Source organism: Phlebotomus papatasi, chromosome 1 (genome assembly GCF_024763615.1).
Source record: "Phlebotomus papatasi isolate M1 chromosome 1, Ppap_2.1, whole genome shotgun sequence".
NCBI lineage: Eukaryota > Metazoa > Arthropoda > Insecta > Diptera > Psychodidae > Phlebotomus > Phlebotomus papatasi.
The window spans coordinates 56,611,410-56,637,445 of record NC_077222.1 but is presented as its reverse complement, the minus strand read 5'-3'; the positions used below and the strand labels follow the sequence as shown (position 1 = coordinate 56,637,445).

Here is a 26,036-nt window from a genome sequence, read left to right as displayed (position 1 = left end):
TTTGCTGATTAATTTTTATTTTTTACTGCTCCTTTTTAATTTTTTGCTGACCACTTTTAATTTTTTACTGCTCACTTAATTTTTTACTGCTTTTTTAATTTTTTTCTACTGCTCATTTTTAATTTTTTGCTGATCAACTCGAATATTTTTACTGTTCTTTTTTATTTTTTTACTAACCATATCTTCTCTTTACTGACCATTTTTAATTTTTTGCTGATTATAATTTTTAATTTTTTACTGATAAACTTGAATATATCTACTGATCAATTAGAAGTTTTTACTGACCAACTCTAACTTTCTACTGCCCAAATTTAACTTTTTACTGACAAAATTGGAAATTTTTGTTGAATATTTCGAATTATTTGCTGATCAAATTTGATTTTCTGCTGACTTTTGACTTTTTACTGACCATTTGTTTTTTGCCACATTAAAATAAATACATAAGTGCTATTATGATAGACGATAATTCATAATGTCGATATTCGACATTAAGAATTATTGTAAAGACATGATACATGGTTTTTTTTACTTCTTTCGACATTATGAATTATCGTTTGAGAACGTAAGTATTTATTTTATTTTTATTTCCTTAATAAAAATAAAATAAATACTTACATGCTATTAATACCATTATAAATGTGAGAATATGAATCATCGTTAGACCAATTCTACTTACGTGCTTTATCAATGATCGTTTTGTTGGTCTGCTACAGTGCTCTCCAAGGATCTTCGAAACTCGAAAATGGGGAAGAAAAATTAAAAAAAGATGAACTATAAAAAATAAGTTACCTGACCTTTAAATCCTTTTGGTGTTAGACATATTTGTGGAGCTCTGAGGCAAAATGGCACATATCCTATGGCTAAAGCATAGGATATGTGCCATTTTGCCTCTGAGCTACACATTTAATAATCGTATGTTGAACACAAATTTTTAAGAACTGTTCAAATAACAATAGTTTCACTAATGCACTAAGCGTATGACAAAACATTTTTTTCCTACCGTATGTACGTACACAACGTACGTTACCTAAACGTACGCAACGCAAGAAATCCAACCCGTGGGAGCTCTACTTCTATGATTCTTATTATTAAAAATACCACGTTCCTACTAACATGTCACAAATGTGCAATGTCTGCTGTACTCGCTGTACTGATGAATTCCAAACACTCAATGGCAGCAGTTCTTTTGACTTAGGTCTAAAGCATGTAGAAGGCATCGAAGATCGATGCCTGTGTCCTCCTGTAGTATTTACGTAATTGAACAATACCAAAATCTTTACACTGAATAGGCAGCAGGAATCCCCTGAAATTCATCATTTTACGCTGATCCGTCATACACGGAAGTATTTTCTGTTGCAGCATTCGAAGCAAATCCTCTAATTACCTGTAAATTTCTTCCTAAGTGTCTCAAAACAATCCTGGGTGTCATTTTGTGACCAAACGACACACCCACAGCAAAAATAATCCAGCACTTTTACAATACAGAAAGGTATCAGAGTCGCACCGTAGTATAAGTTGCTTAAAAAATGTTGTTTTTGTTGAGAATTGTGTTTTATGAAGGTAATTTTATGAAATCAGAAATATTCCGTACTATTAACAAATTGACAATTGATCAAATCGGTCGATTACAATAGCTGTGAAAAAAAGAGAATCACAGCAGTTATTCGGAATTGTCAAATAATATTTTTTCATTCTTCTTCTTATTCTTCGGAATGTGTTTCGGAAGAAATTTGACCCATAACCTAAAAAATCCATTTAGTGATTCACCTTATAGGGAGGTGAAGTGTGAATGTAAACATCTTGCAGACAATCCACAAGTCAATAAACAAAATGCTTCTCAATTTTCCATAAGCCAACAGTGATATAAATCTTAAATTTTGTAAAATTTGTATAAAGGAATAATGGCAAAAAGTATCTTAGCGCTTCACAGCATTTTCGTAAATTGTATGACGAATTATGCTAAGGAAATTGAATTTATGCCCCATTATACTAGCTTCGTCAAATTTCACCTTCTCTCATACAGAATTTATATACAATAAACAGCTAATCGCTTCATGTTCGCGACTTTGAGTTTTTGCCACCACATAGAGGCACGTGTTAAAATGGGCTACCCCCGAAGGCGATAGTGAAGAAAAGTAAATATTTACTGTATAAAGAAGCTATGTATAGTTACTACTTAATTGCGATAAACTTCAAACAGTCTGAATGTGGATAGCAAAGGTACACAGTACAGAAACAACAATCATTAGGGCTAAAGCTTCAATCCTTGAGATTAATTGTTCGTCACAATTCCATTTCCACCACTTATTTTAGTAAAATTGATTAGATTTTTATGCCAAATGGCATGAATAGTTAATGCAATAGTGGTGTATAACATATCGTGTTGAGACTTTGGTATCAATTATAGGGGATTAAATCGATTTGCATGAGATTAATTAAACGATAAAATCGCGAGGAAATTATCTTTTATTGTTCTTATCACAATTATTATACAAAGCATATTTCACAAATTATGCCATAGAAATATGACAAACAAACAAAGTGAGGAGAGTATTTTTAGCGATACGCGAAAACTCTCGTATTTCGCTAAATGAATGAATCATTGATATCAACAAGAGAATCGCAAATAACTGAAAATATTGAGAACAAATTTAGCGACTACAATTTTGGAACACGTTTTTATGCAAAATTAAATTCTTATACAATTTATGATATATTAAAAATAAAAATTAAATCTAAGCCTAATAATAGAAATCAGTATCAAAATTTTAAACAGACTGGAGTATTTTTTAATTAGAAATTGCGAAATTCTGAATTTTCTTCCACTAAATTTCCGATTCATAATCCATATATTGCTGAATCGATTTAAAATACGGATTGTTTGATCATCCAAAACATTATAAAATTTCAACGCATTTTATTCTTATTTGTATATATCTACAATATTCTAAGATAATAATTATTGTAATTACTATTTCACTCGTTAAAAATTATCTCATATTCTTATTTAACAAAAGTGGTTTAAAAGTTGGACATATTACCTGGAATTTTACGTATTTTTTAAGGTGTTCAAAATTATTAGGAATTTACTCTATCGGTGTCGTTCTGTAATTATAATTTAAAAATACAAAAATATGTAAAATATATAAATTTAAATATTATTAAAATATTAAAAAAAAATATTAGAATTAGTGACTAAGGAAGATGCTTTATTAAAAATAAAATAAAATAATGTGTTACTTCTCTCCGAACTTTTCATGCAATCTGTATTGTATGAACTATATACTATTATCACTATTATGCACCCCACCGATCCTACCATTGTTAGATATTAAAATTACTGCTTCTTTTTTTTCAGATTTCAAAAATTCTATACTTCTAGTTGTATCACAAAGGAGCTATATTGCAATACAATTTTTTTATGAATCTAATACCCTCTCGATTTAAGTTATATTCTCGTTGTCAAAAGCGTTCCTTTTTATAAATTATACATTTATTTGGAAAAGTGCTGCGGTAAAGGTACATGCTAATTTTACAGATCTAATTAATGTGAAAGAAAAGTCCCTATTTTGGGTCATCCGTGAGTGTTAGTATGTAAATTAGTTAATTCTCATATATATGCAAGAATGGAAGTATCATGGAAAGATAAAATATTTATAAAAACAACATAGGTATAATTGAAGTATAACGACGAGTGAAAATTACTCTATGACCATCGCTGTGGGTGTTTAAATATAACTCTTTTAGCTCTAAATGGTTTCAGGGGAGATCAATTGATTATTTTCACGACAATTAAATTCCCAGAATATTTCAATTATTACCCGAGATAAAAGCTTTTATCAATTAACTGCTATTAAAGGGATAACATTCATTCATTTTGCTGAATTCATTACTAAGCTAATGTAAAAGAATTGAAAATTTATTGGATAGAACTTGAAATTCACCAACATTTAAAATACACTATGCGAAACAATGAGTATTAATCTTAGGGGACTTCTCTAGAAAAAAAAAACCTAATACTATACGTTCGTTTATTCAGACATGTCCACATTCAGACGTGTTTTAAACCCAAATGACAGAAAATGAGTTCCATGCGGCATTGCATTTGAATTTCAGAACAATTTCAACTCTTTCCAAGAATGTCTTCGATGTGAATATTGTATTCTGAATAACATTGAAGCACATTTTAGATTTGCAAAACTCGTTGAGTGTTTATATGGAAATTTATTTAAATATTTGAAATATTTTCAAAATTGCATGTTGGCAAAATGTGATAGTTTTGGGAATACCATCAGTTAATATAATGATTTACACATTGAAGGAATTTTTTTAGCGTATACAGATACTTTTATTTCAATAAAATTTCCATGAAAATATTTTAATTTTAAAAAACTCGCCTACAGAATATTTATTTGTTCTTATTTTTATTTTAAATGCCTTTTTCTGACATTCTTTACGTGTAATATGAAAAGTCAAGAGAACTCTCAGGGAAGATAATATTTAAACAAGTGATATAACAAAGAGTAATGTAATAAAGATCAAACTTTTTAATGTGCTGTATAGCGTGAGTGCTTTTCATAATTTTTCGACTTTTCGAGGTCAAGAGTTAAGGTAAAATCCATTTAATTCGTTGTCTTCTCTGTCGTATAAATTGTTCTTCAATTTTCCCAGATTATTGATTAAATTCAACTATTAGAATATTGGTTAATGAAAAATACATAAACATCATAGATGAAATGCTTCAAGCCAGTTCATTTTGATTTTCATTTGAGACATTTTATTCTATTAAATGCAAAGTCCATTACCAAGCTCAAGTCTGATCATTAAAAAACTTTTGAATCTTAAAGTGGACAAAGAAAAGTTGAAATACGAATTATGTGATGCGAATGAAATTGGCAGAATTTAGCAATTTAGTACATTCTTCCACAGAAAAACACGATGTGAAGGAGTAAAGAGGAGGGCGTTTGGCATAAAGTTGTGCCAAGGAAGAGACCACATTTATCGCTGGCATTTTGATTAAATGGGAAATGGCGTAGATTATTACGAGAGATCCTTTTGTATTACCATCATCATCATCAAGTGTGGAAATGCTCCAGTTGTAGCAACTCTGTATTCTTTCGAACAATTCTGAAATGCTGTAAAATGCCTCAACAATTGCTACGTGAGTGGAAAATACATTGTCTAAACTCAGCAAAAATTCACAACTTATCCTTTCCGTGTATCTTTCTTATTCAGAGAAATTATTCATAGTGCATTTTACTGAGAAAATTTCACCAAACACTCGTCACAGTCAAAAAAGCTACCACTATAAATTTTTCTCCAATGATAGATACAGCATCTCCATGTATACATACTTTTTTGGACCATCCCATATTCAAGTATTCCCGAAATACTCTACTAAACAGTTGAATACATAAACTATACTATACATATATATATACGTAATATCTTCCCATTTCTGTGGTTGTTTGTCAAACAAATAGTCAGCCACCATGTTCTCTAAAAGACGAACAGGAAAATCGAATGTCTCAAATTGAGAAACGAAATTGAAATGCATCAAATACAGCATTCGAGAAAAGAATATTGCACCTATGTAGTTTGTTCCGGGCCAAAACAGCCGGATATTTAGGAAAGTGACTGACAATACCACAGGATAGAACGAATTCTGAACAAAATCTATTATAGTTAACCAATAATCATCAACACAATCATCACTAATCTGAACTAAAGAATGTCAAATACAGAAATTATTTCAATTATTGCTCTGCAAATAAAGTTTATATTGCAAGGCCTCTTAAAACGCGATGCCAATCATATATAAATTAAACATTCTTTATGCTTCAAAAATTCACAGAATATTTAAAGCTCATTAGTGAAAATTAAATTACCAGAGGGTCACATTCAAAATATTCCTTTGAAAAAGGTTTGACAGACAAAACTTTTAGAATGGAACGACCCCTAATTAACAATGAATTGGCCTAGTAAAGAAGTTTTTAAAATATCAGTTCAGAAAAATTCATAAAATATGAACTGGTATATAGAAATTAATACACAAACATGTCAAAGACAACAATGAATCTGATAAATTATTTACCAAAATTGAACATTTAGATTTGAAGACTGTTTTTATGCATAAAATTTAAGAAAAAACATGATATCAATATTGTTAAAAATACACATTTGACAACATTTAGTTTTAAGAAGTTTAAAACTAAACTTTCATTTCTCCCTTTGATAAAACTATTCAAGAATTTTACCTATCATATAGCAAAAGGACATTTTGTTAGTAAAATAACAAAATTGATCAGGAAATAATTAAATGACTGTGGAAAATTGGGTAGTATTTTGGTAAAAAATGTACGAAACACTCCTTGACTTTCTAAAACCATTGCAATATTTTAGTTAGGTAAAGAAAAATTCATAAATAAATAAAATTATAAAATCATAGTTTAAAAAATCATATTTATAGTTTCAGTTTAGATTACCTGAAAGGTCTTTATTGTCATATTTCGATGGGTCAGAATATAAAACGAATAAGTGGCGAATGGCCAACTGTACAGGAGAGCGATTTAAGTTGAGATTTTACATGCTGAATATAGGATTTTTAAGATTTGAACCCCCTATAACTTTAAGAATCATTAATTTTCCGATATAATATTCACAGGGAAAGAAAAAACAGAATTTAGGAAAAAATCGACTTATTCAGTTTATATTCTGACAAGTCGATTTTATAATACTGACAGTTTGTAGTTTTCGATTATGGATTTAAAAATAGAAGAATTGTAATAAGGTTATTTATCAGGAAAATTATGTACTCACCTACAAATACCTTGCGTTATCAGAGTTATGCCCAACGCACAATCACTTTTGTTTAGTAACATGTTTTTGACATTTCAATGAGAGTGAGTGAGATCTAGATCTAGTAATCTTGCTCATACTCAGCGGAAATTTGAAAACATGTTTACAAATAAAAGTGATTGTGAGCTGGTCATTAAAATCATTTATGTGTAATACCCAACGCACAATAACTTTTGTTTTGTAAACATGTTATTGATATTTCCGTGGAAGTGAATGAAATCTAGATCTAGTCATCTCGCTCACTCCCATACCAAATTTTGAAAACATGTTTATAAACAAAAGTTATTGTACGCTGGGCATAAAACCTTAATAAATATTGTAAGTAAATAAGTTTATTTAGTAAGAAAGTTCCCACAATTTTTAAGAATAAACGTATTAAAAAAATTATATACAGTGAATTAAAGAAAAAAAATCACTCGGAAATTGTCTTATCATTCTAATTTTAAAACGGTAAAATATGATATTACAGACTTTTTTTAATTGACGTGACAAATTATTACAAAATTATGTATTTACAAAGGACAAAAGAGTAATAAAAGGTAAAAATTTCGTTTTTGTACTCTACTGCGTAACATAAAAGTCCACCTTGAACTTTAATGTAGACGAAAAGAAATGCTAAAAGAATTTGGACAGCAACATTATAAGATTTTATTTTTCGTATATCCCTATAATACCAACACAAATATGGTATCATTAATTATGATTTTATCAATTCTTATTTACACCGTCTACCCACCCTTTTTCAAGTGAATGTTTATGGCTGTTTCGTGGCGAGAGAGTCCATATAAATAATTCAGCTTTTATGTTGTACAATCATACAAGGCGTCATGGAGGACAATATAATGCTAAATTTATGTCCCTAAACATTTACGTATTTCTCTCTATAACGTAACATTTGCGGAAGGGTTCTTGTGAGCGAACATTTTGCATTTGGCAAGAGTCCATGCAAAATTGGATAGTACTGATAAATCATAAGGAAAATGGACAAGATCGAAGTGTCTAACAATTTTTCCAATATCCCCATTATGTTGCCCATGACATTTATATTAAAATCCTTCCTGCCAATATTTTCAAACTCGAATAACTGCTTGATGGCAGGCAAAAAACCTTAAGTGCCTTTTACTACATATATATATATATATATATATATATATATATATATATAACAAAGTATGGAACGACAAATTGTCAAAATGTTGTGTTACACTTCAATAGTGATTATCTTATCAATCAACATTTGCCATCGTCTGTGGAAATAACACTGATGTTTCCTGACACTTAAGACAATTTCCCAAATGACTCTGATCGAAAGTTTTAGTGACGAATAAGACAGGAAAATTCATTAATCCACTTTGAAATCCTCACACTGTTTATTACTTGGATTAAGTGGCATAAGTGGGAAATTATACTTTAAGGTGTCTACACATTATAAGAAATTTCTATCAAAAATGAGCTTCAAGAAGTGTTCTTCAAGAAAATTGCCTACACATTGGTGAGAATTTTTGACAAAAAGATGGATTCTTGAAGAAAATTTGTCTAATGTGTAGACAAATTTCTTCAAAAATCATATCCAATTGAAGGAAATTTCCATCAAGAATTTTTGAAAGAAATTATCGGCTACACATTGGAATAAAATTCATCAAAGTCATTCTTGACAGAATTCTTGAAGGAAACCATCACGATTCAAGATTGTTTTTCACGAAAATTTGTTATTTTCTGCTGGAAAAAGTGAGAAAAGCGTTTGGTGAAGTTCCTTGGGATAGTATTTAGTGAATTTGTGAAGAAAATCTTCTAAATATGCAAGGGAATAGTGTTTTTCTGGAGATGTCGTTCCTGGTGGAATCCAACCCAGCCTTTGAAGGAACATTTCCTGTGATTTTCCTCCAGAAATTGCCGGAAGTTAATCCATCTGTGTATTCTTGAGGTGTTCCACAGTACAGTGGCCTCGTACTCCATGGATTGCAAGATGGATGGAAAGGAGAAAATTTACGGGCACTTTGGAATCTCTGCCTTGGTTACCAATCAAAACAAGAGCTAACCAGAGCCACCGAGGAGATCTCAATGCAAACGAGAGCTGTCCGGAGCTACCAGAAGCCATCACTTGAACCCCCAGAAGAACATCAGAATGATCTTTTATATCATTCACTTTCTCAACCACTAGGAACTCTGTGGGATTGCTTCCTTTCGAGAACATCAAAACTGGATAGCCACATGCCTTCAATTCCTCATGTCAATGGAACATGGAACCCAGTAAATAAATCAGTAGTGGAATTATTTTGGAACATCCATGGAATTTTCACAGGAATATTCTTCTATTATATTAATTTAAAAAAAAAACTACATTTTTTACATAATAGAGATCCTTTATGTATTTTTTTTTATTTATTAAGGGGTCCATCTGGAAGATGATTGCCCCGCCTTTATGTAATTTCTAATGATTATTTATTAAAAATTCCTACTTTTAATAACATAATGAAATGTAAAGGACTAGATTCAAAACTAGATTTTTTGGGAGTCTTAAAGTGTAATTTTTGGAAAATACTCTTAAGATCTCATAAAAAAATCCTCCTGATATTGATAAAATCCTTTCCACAAGCGTTAAAAACTTGAATGAAACTTTTTACTGATCAAAAAAGACAATAAATTTCAAAGGCTGTCTCTTATTTGAATTTTAATGCGAAATTAAAATTGAAATAAATTTTATTTTATTTTTGGGAAACTGCTCTTAACATACTAGATTTTTTTTAGTTCATTTATTTTAAACCGCTTGTATTATATTATAACATCCCCACATCAGATATATTTTCTACTACTAAAAATAAGCAAACCTAAATATTTAAAAATCCACGTAATCTTCTAAATTAAAAGTCCTTTACATTGCATTATGTTATTAAAAGTAGGAATTTTTAATAAATAATCATTAGAAATTACATAAAGGCGGGGCAATCATCTTCCAGATGGACCCCTTAATAAATAAAAAAAAATTACATAAAGGATCTCTATTATGTAAAAAATTTAGTTTTTTTTAAATTAATATAATAGAAGAATATTCCTGTGAAAATTCCATGGATGTTCCAAAATAATTCCACTACTGATTTATTTACTGGGTTCCATGTTCCATTGACATGAGGAATTGAAGGCATGTGGCTATCCAGTTTTGATGTTCTCGAAAGGAAGCAATCCCACAGAGTTCCTAGTGGTTGAGAAAGTGAATGATATAAATGATCATTCTGATGTTCTTCTGGGGGTTCAAGTGATGGCTTCTGGTAGCTCCGGACAGCTCTCGTTTGCATTGAGATCTCCTCGGTGGCTCTGGTTAGCTCTTGTTTTGATTGGTAACCAAGGCAGAGATTCCAAAGTGCCCGTAAATTTTCTCCTTTCCATCCATCTTGCAATCCATCGAGTACGAGGCCACTGTACTGTGGAACACCTCAAGAATACACAGATGGATTAACTTCCGGCAATTTCTGGAGGAAAATCACAGGAAATGTTCCTTCAAAGGCTGGGTTGGATTCCACCAGGAACGACATCTCAAGAAAAACACTATTCCCTTGAATATTTAGAAGATTTTCTTCACAAATTCACTAAATACTATCTCAAGGAACTTCACTAAACGCTTTTCTCACTTTTTCCAGTAGTGAAACAACAAATTTTCGTGAAAAACAGTCAGAAGAGGTAGAGACTTGGAAATGATGGCAATCTGTCAAAAAAATTTTTGATGGAAAATAAAAAACCCAATGTGGAGGCATTTTTCTTCAAAAATTCCTTCAAAAATATGAATTTTTCTTTAAAAAATTCTTGAAATAATTCTTGATGAAATCAGCTCCAATGTGTAGACACCTTTAGAGAAATATCGCATTACATTTAATTTTTAATCACTGTTGATAATAAAATTGAAAAGTACGAATACTAGTGAAATTTTAAATTAAATTGTATGTTAAGTTCTGAAATAATCCAATATTTCCATGACATGAGGGAATTTGTGAAATTGTGTATTTTAATATAATTATATAGAAAATTTTAATTCTGGTGAATTGAAATTGAAAAATGAATTCAATTACTAATAAATTGCATTTTTGCACTTGAATAGAAAATTAGTATTTTAATTTTAAAAACAATTCAAAGTTTTTTTAATCAATTCACAATATATTTATTAAAGTATAATAAAATGATTTGTTTTATGGAATTTTGTGGAAATGAGCATAAAACTATGCTAAAATATTAAGACATGCAGGTTTAGGAAGTTCATATGCTAACCATGTAATTTGTTTTTCAAAAATTTAAAATATCATTTCCCAGACATTTAATTTTATATACAAAATTTGTATCAGCGAGCGATAGAATTCGTTGCGAGGAGTAACAATATTCTAAACGCTAAATCAACTTTGTTATGGTTTTAGTAAAAATATATGAATATACTTCAATTTATTTAGTCTGTGTTCCGGCTAGTAAGTATAAAATTTGATATAATTAAATATTCGAATGCAATATTCAATTTTTGCATTAAAATAGCTGAATCTACTATTAGTCATTTTGATATAGAACAGTGAGAAATAGAATTGTGAATAGTAGTGCTTATCAAAGATTTTGATAAACACCATGAACCTACAGTAAAGTCTTCTAATTTCACCATTTATTCAATCTAAATAAAATATATGGAAGTTATAGAGAATAATCTCACAGATTTTATAGAATTTGTCCAAGTTACATACAATGCTGACAATTTTTCTCAAAAGATAATGGTAATAAATATTTAATCTATTTATTATCGAAAAGAATTTTTTATTTCACTTTAAAGTCTTTGATATTGTAACAAAGTATTATTGGAGATAATAATTGTACAAAGTGGAAAATTATACAATAAATATGAAGAGACTCAATGAATTCAGTTCGTTCATAAAAGTATAATCAAAAGAGAAATAAACAATTAGTTAGAATTAGTAACATTTGAATCATATTTAACACTCAATCATACATGAGTTAGCTAATTTGTCACGCAAAAATTTAGTATGGAGACGGTCGTTTAATTAGCGAGGTCCAAAGAAGCGATAACCTACCTAGAGCTAATTCTCAAGTTCGAATAATCGGTTCTGCAGAGGAAGGAGGGAAGAGAGCGCAAAAAAAAAGTATCACCACGTGGCATTGAGGATTTACTTAGCAGATTATCGGGGCACGTAACGTGTTGAAGTATTTATGACGGGAAATTAAGTTACATCATATCAATGAAGTGATGATGGAATTATAATTGGCATATTGTATTCACAATGCACTTGAAACACCCTTACAGCATGCCCAACATTTGTTAGCACTTGAGTGCATTTCAAACTCATCATTAGTACATTGAAAGTGAAGAATCACTCCGCATGATGATGAGAGTGTGCAAACAAATAATGAGTGCTCGTAATACAACATAGGCATCAACAGCAGATGTTACAAGAATAGTCCTTGAACTCACTCTGCTCGTGGGAATAAACCACGGCAGCCAAACTCTCATTCAACATCCATAAATTTCCAAAGAGATTTCTCATCTCACTTGGCATCTTTCGTGCTTCGCGTTTTCTTTCGTGGAAGGATAATCAAGGAGTTTCCCTTATGGTTTTAGGCCCTTCAACATATGGAAACGCACACAACATCAGTCACAAGAACGTGCAAAAGAAATTGAGGTATGGGACAGGTTTCATGTTACGCTGAAAATATGCCATTTTCCACCCTTTACATTTTCCAATGAGACCTACAATAACCATAGGGAGTTCCTACGTGAATTTCTTCACAACCCCTTTCATTTCTCATTGTGTTGTGTTGGGGCAACAAGGCAATGGACTGGAGCCATACAAGCAGGGTGAGTTGCTTTAGATATAATCGCCTCAGTCGTCCACAGAGAGTAGAGTTCAACCCTTCAACAGTTTATGTGCAATACTTACTCTAAATTGAACAAGGGACACATTAATGCGGATTAAATATGTACACCATATTATTTGAGCAAACTCATTACGCAAGAACACGTCTTCTAATCAAATACTAAAAGGCTTAGAATGTATGTTCTCACGTATTAAAATAATGTAGTTTTTAGACTTGAGATATTAAGCTATACGTTTGTAAAGTTCATATACGACACACCACACCCTAGAATTCAAAAAAAGACAGTGGATTTAGTCAGTGTTTATATACACAGACTGATCCATAAGAATACTCAGCTCGAACAATGTTTCGGTAAAAGATCAGTCCAGATCCAAACTTTCATATACTGAGGATTTAGGCTCAAGGATTAGCGTTTTTTTGTGTATATTTCTATTAAATGTGTAATCTTTGATTGCTGAAAGACTTCTTAAGTGCAATATCAATGCTTTTCTCATATGAAGACAATCACTTTGACCTTCCCATCACTCCAATTTTCATGCATTTTCAGATTTGGCAACATTGCGTATCATCACTCTCCATGTTTTTTCGTCCAATTGGCATTTCGAAAAGCACCCAAAACACCCAAAGTGAAGTTTTATACTTTTACCACTGGCGCTAAAGTCGTTAATCCTCGTAAATTTTACTATACCTCATCAATTTAGAAGCTGAGCTGAATTCCCCAAATTTTAAATTGATCCCTGAGTGTATCGACACTAATCCTCATTTTTCGGGCTGATCCCTAAGCCGAAGCTTGTGTCTACTTTAGGCTTTACATTATAGTAGGTGACGTTTAGTATTTTAACTTGTCCAATAAAATTTTTGGTGTTGTTAATGCTATAACTTAAGTCATAATGACCACTCACTAAAGCTTTAATCAATTCCCATGTCAAGACATGAAGTCAGTTAAGCTAAATTTAGGTTTAAGGAACAATGGTATGTTAAGTAAGGGAAAACCATATGTAATAAACATGGAATAATGTAAACATTCATTTTTTGTCTAATAAATACTTGGACATATGCCGACTATTTCTTCAATAGACGGATCCCTATAGTGTCCATGAATTCACATAGGTCTTGTCCTCTGAAGTCTAATATCTTATCATCATCATATATCATATCAGGCTTATCGCTGTTCCTATTCCTTGACTTAGAAATATTACGAATAAAGATAATTTTCTATTACTTAACTCTTCCTTTTTAACTAAACCCTTGAATCTGCAAGCACTTATATCATTGTGATAATACCGTAATTACTTTAGATATCTGTAATTCCCTCACTACGATAACTCGATGCTTTCTCTCTGGGAATTCACTAGAGTCTTTTTTGCAAAATATCCTAACTGTTGTACCTTCGATCTGGAAATTCCCATAGCTTTCGATCTTTAATACATTTTCTTTCTATCCCTCCTGATCAGCATTGTTTAGTCTTGTATAAGGTTATCAATTACTTCAAACAATTCTTCTGATGGCTTTTCCAATGCACTTAATCAAAAATGATTTAGAGTGGCTAGAACCGACTCCTGAACTTAACGTAGGAGGACCTCTGTAAAACACGAAAGCTTCAATAAGGATTTATAGGATTTTAGAATATTAAACAGTAAAAATTAATGTGAATTTCATAAAGTTCTCAATTATTTTTCATCATTTTCCTTCCGAGACCAGACACAGAAACTAAGAAACTGACTGCAATAAACTATTCAGCAAAATCTCAAATAATAATACTAAAAATTTCTCTAAAATGAAACGAAGTGAAATAAGATTTGCTGATTGGGTTGAACTTTTAAAATTAAACTTTACTACTAGGGGAGGATGGGGCAGTTTCACGCAACTGCACTTTTTTCGGGACTCTTTTGCTAAACGAATATGAACCATATTCAAACTACAGTAGACTCTCGCTAATTCGGCTCCTTTAACATCGGGATACTTTTTAATTCGGGCAGCAGTAAAATTTGAAAAAAGTTTGTTGACATTTTTCGAGTTCGATTATGATTATCGAATGAAGCAAAATATGCTCAAATTTGCCATGCTTTATCTCACTTGTGATGTTATTTTGCATTATTAAGGGGCTTTCAAGAAATTTACAGTTAATATGAGCATGTAAACTTAATATGAGTATGCAGATAAACAAAAAAATCGTTGCATTTCAAACAATTTGATGCCCGAATTTCTCTCTAATTCATCTGACATTTCGGTCCCAAATGCCCGAATTCGGGAGAGTCTACTGTAATTGTTTTATTAGTTTCTCTTGAATATTTACTATCTTAAAATGTACAGGGCAATCTCTAAATAATTATTTTTCGTCTTAAAAATCTTTATTTTTTAAGTAATGCATGCGTGAAACTCCCCCAACCTCCCCTACCTAATACTCCTGTATTCCTTAAAACATAATATTCCCTGTACACCTAATCCCAATTTTGTATTGTATTCTGTTCGCCTTGGCAGTCAAAGAAGGGGTCAGAGCCAGAGGACATTGTGTCCACACAGTGGACACGCCATCTGCAATTCTTTGACCATTTTCCCATTTCCTGTGCATGTGTGAGACTATGTTGGAGTGTGTATGTGAGGTCGATTAATGCGCCAACAGTCTCAACTTCCTGTTTGCCAACGAGGAGCTACATTTTGAGCGCGAATGCCGAAAAAGCAGGGAATTGTCGTTGTCGAAGGACATCAGTTGGCATACAAAAAAGGGGTTAATAATTGCAAATCCAACGGGTAACAGTCGTGAGATAAATATATGCAAAAAATCCCTTTGATGGTTTATTGCTTCTGGGTTTAAAAAAGATTGAACCCTTCTAACAATGAAAGAGTCAGTAAAAAAATTTTTTTTCAAATAATTTTTTTGCGGATAATACACACGTATGATTCATATTGATAACACACTGAAGATTATTGTAGGTGATAATGAAACATTTTGTGAGTAATATGTTATAGTTGAATTTAGTAATATCGGTATTACGAAAAAAAAACACCATCAAGAAGCTTGTTGTATCGCAATCGATATCACGTGAGTTTTGTGGTAATTCTTATGGCAACAATTTAGACACATAGGTATATCTCCTTAGGTGATCTACTGACAAGGGCCACCACCCCGTGTGGGAGAGTCAACCGTGCTACAAAAAAACAGTTGATAAGTGTAAAAATACTTGGGAAAATCTAGAGACTAATCATGTATTTACACCAACTGGAGGTCTCTGCTCAATGTATTATGTGGTGTAGTATGAAATTTTGTGCCGATATCTCATGATATACAATAGTAAGAGGAAATACAAAAGACCGGACTCTTAAATAGAGCAAAAGATAGCACAGAGAAGCAAGAGAGAAAAATTATAGGTCCCATCTGGCAAATTTGCTTTTTGGTTGGGCACCTTATCTCGCAAGTGTTTTAGGAAATAAAAAAAAAAGTTAGAGAAAACTTTAGATATTGAATGAATTTTCTTTTACCTTCAAAAGGTGATATTGTCTCCTACATCCCATAGCTGGTACATTCTCAATCCCTCCTCGTAGCACAAAAACAAGCACCTCAAGTTTAATCTGGTGGCGCGGGTTTTCTAGCACTCGGAAACTATCACCACACTGGAGGAATGCACCAGATAAGCTAAATCCCCCCGTGGGAGACACTAAAATTTCTCCACACACTCACACTTTCTCTCTTACTCTTTCGCAAAATCACCAAAAATATAATCGGATTTTCACTCACTAGCAACTGGTTTAGCGTCTTGTGCAATGTGCTTCATATTCAGCAGACACTATCCCATTGGGATTAGGGGTTAAAGCGAAAGCCACCACAGAAGCATTAGGAAACCGCATACATCGTCCGTCAAATTAGTGGGAACTTTTAAGCAAACGGAGCAGGAAAAGGCGTTTTCCACTTCAGGATTATTTATACATTTGACTCTTGGAAACGAAACGACGCTTTCCACCCTTGTTGTAGTTTAAAACAACCCCATCCAATGTGTTTCTAGACACTTAATAAACTAACTTTTGTGCAAAACACTACAAGTTTGTGTGGTGTGATTAGTGAAAAACAGTGTTCTCTAACTAACAGAAAGCAACACGAACGCGATAAAAATCCATGATATCCGGAGGAAAGTCACAGCACGACTGAAGGCTGGTCTGCTTGAATTCAATTGAAACTGGGTATGCTATTCTGGAGGGGACAGCTGCCGTATCAGTATTCGTGGCACGAAGTAGAGTGTATTGGGGCTCTAGTCAGCCGGGGAGTTGGCGCGCTTTTGAGTTGCGCTCCAGCCAGCAATAGCTTCCCCCTCAAGCGCGTGTATTAAGCTTCCAAAAAGCTCTTCCGCAGCCATACAACCCCCTCCAGATGATGATGATGACAAAAAAAAAGTGCGTCAGTTACCCCCACCTTAAACCATCATTTCATATGGACAAGTTCACAGAGGGTAAATCCTGTTCGCGATATTCGTCCCTCCCTTAAAATATGCAACAACATTCAGTATCAGACAGGATTATTGAGGCAATGCGGTAGAGATTTAAAGTGCATCATCCATGAATTTCTCCCAGTCAGGGGTTCAGGGGAAGTTTTAACAAAGTGGAGGATTCCACCAAGGGAGAGCAAGAGCAACAAATGAATGTTGGGACTTCCACCACACACAAAGGCGCCTTCATAATATCCTTCTCGAGAGAATTTTCACGCAGGTTAGAACGTGGATGGGGAAGAAAGAAAGTCATTGGGAGACTGATACAATTTTATTCACAGGAACAATTCTACTGTGCAATTTACCACTTGAGAAAACATCACAACTTTAAGCTTTTGAGCATTTCGAGGGGAAAGAAATTTCATGAAAGAATCCACCAGAAACATACCACCAAAAAAAGTTTAATATATTGTCGTTTGCAACGACAATTGTCGTATCTGTAATTTTTCGATCCTCGGATTTTATTAATTTTTTTTAATATGCCATTGATAAAAATCCTGGTTTGATTCTTTTCAAAAGGATGGATCATATTTGATCCTTTAAAAGGATCACTACTGTCTCTTGATATTTTGTATGTACATTTTTCACGATAGATTATGTTTTTTGGAGAACTTATTACTCATATCATATTTTTCGTATCTGAGCGAACACCAAAGATTACTTTTTCGCTGTTTTTATTCATTTATTCCGGAGATAAATAAGTGTCAAAACGGGGATACTTTCAAAGGATCCCCAGTGATCCTTACATTTTTACCAGAGTGGATTAAATTAAATATTTATCTACATATTTATCTGAGTTTTGAAAATGATACATATAAAATTTATAATATGAAATTCCATTTAAAATAACTGCAGATTAAAAATGAAAAAAACAAACACGATTAAACACACAAATAACGATTGAAAGTAATATTTTAAAATAATATAGAAATTCTTACTATAAAATATCGGTATTATTTAGAGAAATTATTTATTTAAAATAATACTAGGGGAAGGTTTTGAAGCTTCGTATTAAAAAAGAAGTCCAAGATTTGAGATTTTTTACTGAATGCCACACACACCAAATCAATTATATCACTATATCAAAAAAAAATCTCTTACTTATTGGTTTCATAATTCTGCCTCACAAAATTCCTGGAAGTCCTTGGATTTTCCTCTACAGGAAAATGAAAATGTAGCGGCATTTTTTAAGAAGGTGCCCTGATTAACTCAGCTTCGTACCACTTTTTCGCACCTCTGTAGGCCTTATTTTCCCCGAAAAACATTACACCGGACACAAAAATTTGGGCATCACTACTTAGATGGAACTTTCATCTACTTGTTTTTACCTTTTGTAGGAGGTATCACGCATTAAAAATCAATTTTAAGCTATTTTTCTAACACATGTTTTTTAACACTCGGAAAACCATTTCTTCCCTGCATTCTGACAGTCAGTTAAGAGCTAGGTCCAGCCACCAATTTTAAGTGAAATGTGGGAAGTTTCACTTTAAAATAAGGAAAATTGAATGAGAAATACTCAAAATACATCGAAGTGGCAATTAAAGAATCACATCTACCATAAGCAGTCTAGTTTCATCACTGCATAAATCAGAAAATAGTAATCACACCTATTGTAATCCTTGTTTTTTCTCTAACGTCTCGAATCTGTCTTGCAGAGTATTTTTTGAACATCAGTGATTCTTAGAATTACCAGTGATTAATTTAAAGTAAAATATGAAAAATTCCGCTTGAAAACAAAGCAAATTGGATGAAAAATTCTCAAAACGCACCGCATGGGCAATGAAAGAATCACACCTACCATAAGCAGATTCAGGCTTAATGTTTAATTTGACAGAAGTGAAATAAAAACATCTGATGAAGTCTCATTTTGATGGGGAAGTGCGCGTTTTTCTTCGAGATTTCAGTGAAAATTGTTTAATATCCTAAAATTTTCTTGTGAATTTATTCAGTGGAATCTCTGATGAGTCAAATATCTCGAGCAGCGTGCACAGTGTGACCCAAAACAGTGAGGAATTCTCAAATTCGGTGGTCAGTAATTTTGACAGATGTTTTTACGCATCTGCAAAATTCAATTTTCCTGAGCTGCAAGGGTGGTAATTTTTATGAATTTTCCTCCACCCATAAAGCGACCCTTCAAGCAAAAGATTTTCACGGTAAATATTAAACCCTAATAAACCCTCTATAACTTGGAATAGTTGCTTTTTCGAAAAGACACTTGCAGTGTGCAAAAATGCATAAAATATTACACATCAGAATTACGATTTTAGGCCCATTTTTTATTTTTGCCTTTTAGACTCAGGAAAAAAGGCCTAGGCTTCCAAGTTTGTCAGGAAATGTGGGATGTAGGACTAGCTTTTAGATTATATGTCCATGTCCATGGATGAAATTAATTTAGTAACTTGGAAAAAAATCAACTTTTACGAAGCTACAACTTTACGAGGGTGCAAAACCTTCTCCTATTTTTTAGAATTATTTTTTTCAGTATTTTTAACAGTTTAGAGGACTTTCCAACCAAAGATCTAAAAAAAAAATTGAGTTTTGTGTATTTTAGCTTAGTTATTGCAAAGTTAATTAATTCTAAATTTCGTGCTTTATTGAAGTTAAAGATTTGAACTGCTGGAACGCCAAGAGAGAGCAGTTTTAACAACCGTTTTATCGGAGAATACAAGTTATTAACAAAAAAAAAACAATTTAAAAATTAAAAAATGGAAAAATTTCCTTAATTTTGAGAGGGATGATCTGGTAAATTTATTATCATATTCTCATATTTTTTATTATTTTTTACTCATGTCAATTAGTATGAGTTTAATGTAAGCTTTTTAGAATAAACAATTCAATTATTTGCAGATTTTACTTCGCTCGACCAGTTAGGGAATAGAATACAAATTTAACATAGCTGAAGAATAGTTTAAATATTAATTTTACGTGTGTCAAAATAAATAACGAAAAACCAATAGACGTAAAGAAATTAATATATCTTTAATGATAAACGCAATGTAACTCATGACAAACCCCGGAAAATTAAAATACCTTTGAACTCTGTATTTTTAGGTGTGATTTCTTCTAATCACACCTATTTCACTCCCTTAATTTTACTCCCTTTAGTGATAATTTACTAACAATTTCCCCTGGTGAGACCCCCCATGACAATCTCAGTCAGAGAGATGAAAATCACTTGTCCTGCCCATTTGATAATGTCGGGGATCAAGTGCAGGGGGTGGATTTTGATAAAGAGAATCGTGAGGGCTTTGGCAGCTTTTATGGTTATCGCCTGTTTGAACTATTTTCACATCTCTGAAGACAATCTGCACCAAGGGGAATGTCTGAGGGGATGTTTTATGGACTTTACATGACAGTCAGACATCGTTAATGAAATAATAACAGACTTTTGAGCCAAAAGGCTTTGTACATATTTGACAAAATGTGGTTTTCTCTTTCGCAACCGTATTACCACTTGGTACCCCAAATTACTTCCTCTATGCTATTGACTCAAATCCTTCTGTGGGGTATTTCTGGGATTTCGAAGCCGGAAAATGTCAAGGGTAGAAACGATTGAAACAGAGAGAAAAGAGAATAAATGTGGTATGAATTGGGAATTTCTTATGCTACACTCGTGGCCACAAATCAAAGATGACGAGAATGCCTGGAGCTTTCACTGCGCCAAGAACGACGCACCGACGGGGATATTGCGGCTGTTTTTGGGGGCCAGAGGGGAAGGAAGTGAAAGTCTTCAATTTCGTTTCCATGTTCCACTCCACCCTATTCACCCCTCTATAAATGAGAGAGGTGGTTCTGCGATGAAATGTTCATTACACTGAAAATACGACATTAAACATAACAGCTTTTTTCTTCCTTTTTTCTCCAAAAGACATCACACTTTTATACTCGCTTTTCCCCTTTCCATCAGCTGGGAAACATTTTTAGTGCATTGATCTTTCAGTCTATAGCAGAAGTTATGGAAAAGATAAAGAATGGGAAACAGACAAGACAAATAAACTATACGTTTTAGAAAAATAAATAAATAACTGACTTGAAATGTTTGGCACCAAAATAAAAGCAATTAAATTATTTTAATCATCGTGGCGCCGTGGCTTAGTTGGTTAAAGCGCCTGTCTAGTAAACAGGAGATCGTGAGTTCGAATCTCGCCGGAGCCTACACTCAATTTTTGCCATAATCTCTTATCAAGAAATTAAGATCTTATCAAACAGCAGCAATAAATAGTTCATTTAATATTTTGAATGTTAGTGATATTTTTTTAGAATTGATGCAAAAGATCATGCTATCAATCACCTAGTTGCAAGATAAGGTAATTGAACTGATTATAATCATAAATTAATTTAAGCTGAATGGATTGAAACACTACCTAAAAATAATATTTGAACATCGCGTAAAGCTTATTACAAAAAACACTTTTTAAATCTATGAAGCCCTCGGTGTGATAAATGTTTGTACAAATTTTTCTATGTGCATTTTAACTGCAATACAGCAGCAAGTATATTTTGCAGCATGTATTGCGTTAGTTCATAACCAATTTTCTCATCGAACTTTTAGGGAAAATTTATCACTAATAGTCTCATTTATTGAACCGCACTATTGGAGTCTTAACCAAAAATCCGACTTTCCTCAATAACTCATAAACTCACACGAAAATTTGACTTACAGAAAATTAGTAATTAATATTTTTATAAAATGATTTATAAATCTGTGTGAATCAACAAAATACTACTCTATGATTCTACTCTTAGTATCAATGCACTTTCTCAATTATTTCGGAAGACTGTTAGTTAATACTGGAAACAAATTCTTGTGCACAAATATCCATTTTTTATAGTTCCTTAGACCTTTACATTTGTTAAGTAATTTTGAAATTATTGCTATTTCTTCAAAATTCGACTAAAGCGAAGATTCATGACGTGAAAGTTCACGAAATTTGCAATTATATATTCTATCCTATGTCATAGACACATTTACGACGTAAGCCGAGAATCGGCGTAATGTAATTAAAATCAAAATAATTAATTGATTAAATTCCTATCAAATTCCCACTAATAAGGCCGTTTCTCAGTTTAAGCCGAGAGACGGATTAGTTAGAAACTGATGAAAATGTAATCTGAAATCTGATCATTATTTTGTTAATAATTACGTTAAGCTATCTCTCGGCTTAAGTTGCAAATGTGTCTAGGGCAATATTTAATTGAACTTCCAGGTTTATGACACAATTGAAATGTCTTAAGGCCTCTACACATTGGGAGCAATTTTTGTCAAAAATTGCATTTTTGACAGAATTTTGACGTTTCTGCCTACAGCACTGCAGCCAATTTCCTTCAAAAAAAGCAATTTTTAACGAAAATTGTGCTCAATGTGTAGACACCTTTAAAAAATACGACTTTTCAGAACACTTGAACTGCGTCGCTTGAAGCCCTAAAATCGAAAAAATCCGTTGTCGTATCTACATATTATGCAAACGACAATAGAGAAATGTCATTCTGGCATGAAATGTGACACGAAAGAAAGAATCATTGTCTTTGGATCTAAATAGTCCAGTAAAGACTCAGTTTTCTTTATTGTGTCCTTTATGGCGCTGCGATCGCTTTTCCTGCGGGCACTTTTTTACCCCTTCCATTAAAAGATATTTCCGAATGCAAATTAAAGTGAGTTCCAAAGACAATGCTATAATAACAGATACGACAACAATCTATACCGTCAACATAACTTCAATTAAGATGAGCGATATAGACACTATGAAAATCGATTTTAATAATGACTTCGTCACAATTCTAATGATCATTTTTAATAATGATAATTTATCTTTTTTTATGCATTTATTTAGAAATTTAGCTGAATTTTTTTTCATTATTTACTCCAATAACTCTAAACTCAGGTCCAATTAGAATTAAATTCATTCTGAGTTGGATCACATTAAAATATTACCTACAATATAAACTGACCTAGGTTTATCTCTGATTTTACCAGATTTCCCAATTTTCTGACAATTTAAATATAATAAATCATTATAAATTTATTCTACTCAGGTACTTTTTACACCAATACATATCGCACAGTATAATTCTAAAAGTACGATAAATGTTAAATACATAAATAATCCCATTTATAATTCAAATTATCCCATTCTGAATAGAGTCATATTTTATCTCAACACTCAGCTAAATAATCTTTATTATGCAGCATATCAACAAAGAAATAAATTTTTAATTATAAGTGATTTACTTATCTGCCGAAATCTTCAGACACATTGTAAAAAATGTATATTAGGGTTCAACTGAAATATTTAATTATAGATTTATTACCAAAGCTTTAAGATAATAAATTTAAAAAAAAACTACTTCCACTTGAAAAAAATCCTCAATGAATTATTAAACATTAAGCTATTCAGTTTCATAAAATTTTCAGATCAATAAAATAAGTTTCATTAAAATTTTCAAAATGTTTTATAATGTCTTGAATATATAACATTTTTATCATCTTCACGAGACAATTGCTATCTTTCTTGAGAACAATTGACCCAATCCAACGACTATCTTTACAAGAGGTATCAGTTATTCACCAGGATTGAACAACATCACATCAAGATTTTGTAGTGAATATAGTGCCAAAATGTCTGTTAATAGAAATAGAGAGTTTGATTTGGACCTCTTAATTCAGCAGATCGGACCCTTTGGAAAATATCAGTTGCTAAATTTTCTTCTGATATGCATTGTGGTAACTATAACTGCTATGTATACACTCACTTTCATTTTCACAGCGGGTGATCTTAAATATCGGTGTCGCATTCCTGAATGCGATATGGACAAATCTAAACTTCATGAAACGTTCCTAAATTTCACCATCCCAATAGATGGGAATAAGTTCGCCATGTGTCACAGGTTTAGGCATATACCAAATGCAACAGTTGAGAATCAATGCCAAGCAGATCTCTTTGATCAAAATAATGCAGAGGATTGTTCAGAATTTATATATCAAGACGACGAAACGACAATCCTCAGTGAATAGGATTTAGGATGCCGTGAAGAATGGAAGTTATCACTGGTTGGGAGCATTAATAATGTCGGACAGGTTGTAGGCCTAGCACTATCTCGTTACATATCAGATATGTTTGGTAGACGAACGATTTTAGTTTTGAGCTGTGCATTTGCTGCTTTGATCGGCATAATACGATCTTTTTCAACATCCTACCAAATGTTTATGATTTTGGAATTTTTGGAACCTGTTCTAAGCGCGGGAGCTTCTACTGCTACTGCTACATTTATTCTTGGTAAAATAGAAAATAAAATTCTATGATTTCTTCTATAATCCTTTACAATATTAATAATATTATTTCTTCAGGTATGGAACTCCTTTGTCCAGAAAGAAGATTTCTTGGTGCCTTCTTCATAACACTCTTTTTTGCTTTTGGTGAGGCTCTCTTAGGTGTATTGGCAGTGTTTTCTAAAGATTGGGTACTTCTACTACGTGTCGCTTATGCCCCCTCTTTCCTATTCATATCCTATCTTTGGCTCATTCCTGAAAGCGTTAGATGGCTTCAAAACAAGAACAGAACTAGAGAAGCAGCTAAAATCATAGAATCAGCTGTGAAGATGAACAAGAGTGAATTAACACCTGAAGCTTAAACGATGCTTAGAAAAGCTCTACAAAAAAATTATCTAAACAAGAACAATGATAAACCGGACAATAAAGAAGAAATTTCCAAGAAATATCGTCTAATGTCAATATTCAAGTCCAGGGTACTTTTATTAAGGATACTTAACTGCTGCTTCTGTTGGATGTCCGTTGGATTTGTTTATAACGGATTATCTATGAACTCAGTATCTGTAGCTGGAAATAAATACATAAATTACATCCTCAGCTGCTTAACAGGAATTCCAGGATCCACATTTTCTTGCATTTTTATGGAAAAGATTGGAAGACGTAACATTATCTCAATTAGTCTAATACTTAGCAGTTTTTGTTGTATAAGTTACATTTTTCTATCAAATGCACCTGAAGCTGTACAACTAGTAGTATTTCTTATTGGCAAATCCCTTTCATCAATGTCTTATGTTACAATCTACGTGTACACGACTGAACTCTTTCCAACAGAACTTAGGCATACTCTAATGTCAATTTGTAACATGGTAGGAAGGATAGGACCAATATTTGCACCCTACACAGTATTACTGATAAGAAGGATCATGAAGTCTTTTTCTTCTATTGTTTTTTTTTTAACAACCATTAAATTTTCTTTACTTTAGGGAAAGTATATAGAATCACTTCCTAATGATATTATTCGCTTCTGTAGCACTTCCTGCAGGAATTCTGATACTTTTCGCGCCTGAAACTCATAAGACAACTCTCCCAGATACCATCCAAGAGGCTGAAGATATCGGAGTACGATAGAAAGTGGTTATCATTAAGAAATAAAATTGTAAATTAAGTATGTGTTAATGATTACAATTATTATACACAATTGCCTTGTAAAATTACTATTGATTAATATTTGCAAAAATTACCAAACATATTTTTAAAAAAAAAATCCGATGAATTATCTTCAGCTCGTAATTAATAGTAATTAGCCTGAAGTTCATTAGGGCGAAAGAATGTGTTGTGGCTTCGGAAAAAAATCATTAGTTTTTTTTTTTCAAACGCCACCCACCCCTTTGGCAGAGTGCTCGCTGAAGTGTTTCATCCCCTCGACGGACACACTCCCTGCGAACGGTCGACAGCATCGACCTAATAACGACGGGTCTATAGCAAGGGAGCGGGAAAATGGTGTTACAGCCAGTCACGCAACTCTGGTCTCCCGTTAAAAAAAAACGCCCGCGTAGCTCGAAGGAAATGTGAAA

The 26,036-nt window shown here is 32.5% G+C and overlaps 1 protein-coding gene and 1 non-coding gene across 2 annotated transcripts in view; one reads left to right on the top strand and one right to left on the bottom strand.

Annotated features, from left to right (window-relative positions):
* Positions 1 to 16,858, bottom strand: part of LOC129808511 (galactosylgalactosylxylosylprotein 3-beta-glucuronosyltransferase P) — a 64,292-nt gene extending 47,434 nt beyond the window's left edge. Inside the window, exon 1 of the mRNA XM_055858290.1 lies at positions 16,198 to 16,858. The gene's annotated coding sequence lies outside the window, so the exon portion shown is untranslated. The remainder of the gene's footprint in view (positions 1 to 16,197) is intronic.
* A 4,418-nt stretch (positions 16,859 to 21,276) lies between these two features.
* Positions 21,277 to 21,350, top strand: Trnat-agu (transfer RNA threonine (anticodon AGU)). The gene has a single exon. It is a non-coding gene; the product is annotated as a tRNA-Thr (tRNA).
* The last annotated feature ends 4,686 nt before the right edge of the window (positions 21,351 to 26,036 follow it).